Source organism: Odontomachus brunneus, unplaced genomic scaffold (genome assembly GCF_010583005.1).
Source record: "Odontomachus brunneus isolate Ranch 3 - 2012 unplaced genomic scaffold, Obru_v1 Obru_scaffold_011, whole genome shotgun sequence".
In the NCBI taxonomy this organism is placed as follows: domain Eukaryota; kingdom Metazoa; phylum Arthropoda; class Insecta; order Hymenoptera; family Formicidae; genus Odontomachus; species Odontomachus brunneus.
The window spans coordinates 2284942-2288176 of record NW_022639461.1 but is presented as its reverse complement, the minus strand read 5'-3'; the positions used below and the strand labels follow the sequence as shown (position 1 = coordinate 2288176).

Here is a 3235-nt window from a genome sequence, read left to right as displayed (position 1 = left end):
CTCTCTCTCTCTCTCTCTCTCTCTCTCTCTCTCTCTCTCTCTCTCTCTCTCTCTCTGGTCAGAGATATCTGTTCGGAATGTTAATTATAAATGTGATGTTTAAAAAGAATAACAAATCGCGTGACATTTTAATTTTATTATATGATAGACTGGTAGTTTTAACTCTAAAGAGAGGCAAGAGTGTAGTATCAGAGAATTCCGTAAACTCCAGCACATTTAGAAAACACCACTCATGAATTTACATTAGGATTTTAAAGCTTAAGAGCGAAAATACCAAATTTCTTTATTAATTCCTGAATAAACCGTGTTCTCTCCAGACGACATTCAGATTACTCATTGTCTACATAGGTGAGATATCTTATACATAGTTTATAATTTTGCACGTAGAGTGTCACAATCTACACGTAATGCCCAAATCAGTCGGTAATCGAATAAGCGCGATATGATCAACGGAGAACGTTCATGGTAGATTTAACTTTAAATTGTTGTTGATCAAAAATTAAAAAGAAATTGTGAATTAAAATGTTTGGTATATATGATTTGGTTGACCATTACTATGATTTCATTTGTGTCAAGTTGGATATATTTAGTGAGAAAGCAGAGCACACAAGCATCAATGAAATTTCTTGGTTGCAATTACTAAACATCTAGTTGATGCTATTTTAATCAAATTTCGGTATGTGAAGTTTTCGAAAACAAAATCCTTTTTTTCAGTGCGCCTCATTTTTGTATCTCATTAGTCAGATAAGATGTACGCATAAAGTAAGGCAAAGATATTGAAAGGATGTGCGGATCGCCATAGGATTCGCGTGCGAAAACGCCGATGCTCAACCGGATACATGCGCGTTGCGCGGTACTGGGAGCATCGTTTTAACAAACGGTTTTTGTTATCTCAGCCCGAGGACACGATTTGTCAAGAGCCGCTCTTTACACACTCGTGGATGTCAGCGCGCGCGATAAAGTTATTTGCCGTTTTTCCGCGGGAAAAACGCGTTCCTTCTGACAACGGTCGACACGCGTTTTATTCCTTTGCGCGCGGCAGATAAGAGGACACCCTCCTTGCCCTATCACCTTCTCCATCCTTCCCCCCTCCTCTCACAGCGACCCTACACTCCTTTTTCTCCGCGAGGAAACGCGTTCGCGCTCCTCGCGCAGAGTGGCGGCTGCAGGTCGACGCGTCTCCCTTCTTTTCACGCTTCAAAGATATTGCAGTAACTAAAAGTGTCACTTCCTCATTGTGATATCGTCGCTTTTTTCTCGGATTTACGATCAAACAGCGATGCGAAACATAAAGTGTAAAGAACGACCAGCGAACGTGAGAGAGAAGGCAACTCACGAGAGAAACATACCGTGTTTATACGCCGTATGACGTTATTTGGGATAACTAATTAATTAATTCACTAATTAATTAATGAAGCAAAGACACACGTGTTGTCGCTTTTCACATTCTGTACAAACACGTTGCACTGCCACTTCACTCACACAACATCCGTCCACTTCGCTCATTTTACTTTCTCCACCTGTCTCTCGTTTTGCAGAACTTTCTACACCGACTTTTTCCATTCTCCCCCTTTCCCGCCGGCGTCCTCGGCGCTCTTATAAAAAGGCAGATATTCAGATCCATTCCTACGGACTATTTTCCTCGGTGGAAGACTCGCGCACCTCGGCGCACCTCGAATTCTCCCCGGATGGGAAACACTAAAATGTCGAGCGTAAAGGGAATGGCCCTTGACGAATCGTGTCCTCGGGCCGAGATTAAGTGTAAGAGTTTGCTCCAGGTCGATCGATCGCGTCGTGCGCGCTCCGGCTTCTTCCTCCTCCGTGAGACGACTCCTTTTTTGATACGTCGCGCACGAGGGGATGGCCGTTCGCGTTCAGGATTACGCGATCATTTCGCTGGTCGTAGTAGTCGTCGTGCACGCGGCGTCACGCCGCGTGCGTGCAAGCGCCGGCCGAGAGTCGTTATTATTCCGCTTATACGCGCGCCGACTGTACAATTAGCCGGTCATAAAGAGCGCGCACTTTTCGTAAGCCGAAGGCGACGGGCTGTTCTCGCGGAAATCGCGCGCGTCGGGCGACTTGGTGTGTGCATAAAGAAGCTGAACTCACCCCGGGGAGGAAATTCAATCAAGCGGATAGCGAGTCTCTCACTCTCTCTCTTTTTCTCGAAATATCAATTCCTATCAGCCTTTCTCGAATCCCGACAAAAGCCGGTTCCATAGCCTTCGACGATCCCTCGGACTTCCTCGGACTTTCGTTGGTATTAGACATGGAGGTGTGATACTTGTATTCATGCGTAAAGAGAAAAGGGAGAGAGAAAAAGAGACGAGCGTAATGCAAATTTACGAAGAGGCAGCGAAATTGCGAAATCGGAAGAGATATATTGCGGGAGAGATACCTGCGAGCGCGAAAGGATCCACGGAGAAGGATTATCACGCACGATTGGCGGGTAAGAGTCATGAGAAATTACGCGGACCGTAAATATACACAGCCGTAAGGTGTGTTGTATTCGGTCGACATTACTACCGGATTTAACAAGTTTAGCGTAAGGTTTAAACGTCTCGCGAGCGCCGCGCGCGCGCAGCCGAGAACCCGCTTCGCTCGGAGCTACTACCATCCGTTGTGGATGAATGTTAACGGACGCGATATTTTATTACGGCGCGCGATACGGCCTGTAATGGCGCACTTATTAGATTATAAAATACGAGCGGCGCCCCTCGTAAGAATATCTCTCTGTCTCTCTCTTCCCGTCCCGCGATCGTAAAAGCGCGTTTACGCAGCGCGCACGCGCACATTCATTTTTATACATGTTACGTTATATCTTTCCGAGTATCGCTGGCGCGCGTCACACGTGCCGATACCATTCATCCGGCATGACGTCGCGATATGCTTCTGTTAAACGCGCCGGAACTAAAGGGGGCAAAGAAACATTGTGTCGCGTCGCGTCGTTTCGCCGCGAGGATTCGCGAGCAACAACATATCGGAGAGATATCCGCCCGTTTCCTTCGTGGGCGGTAGATGATGGCGAGGAGTATTGGGGGGGAGAGGGAAGGAGGAAGGGGACGGGAGAAGAAGCGGATCCTGTCCGTATCCTGTCGGATATAGCGGGCGTGCATATAGTGTATATAGACTTTACGTTTCAGCAGAGCCTCGTTGTGGAAAAGCGAGGAAAACCCGAAATAATAAGAGAGAGAGAGAGAGAGAGAGAGAGAGAGAGAGAGAGAGAGAGAGAGAG

General features: G+C 46.8%; 1 protein-coding gene across 9 annotated transcripts in view; it reads left to right on the top strand.

The window, feature by feature from the left end:
* Positions 1 to 3235, top strand: part of LOC116840654 (AF4/FMR2 family member 4-like) — a 303805-nt gene that overhangs the window by 150696 nt on the left and 149874 nt on the right. The gene's annotated exons all lie outside the window — the stretch shown is intronic.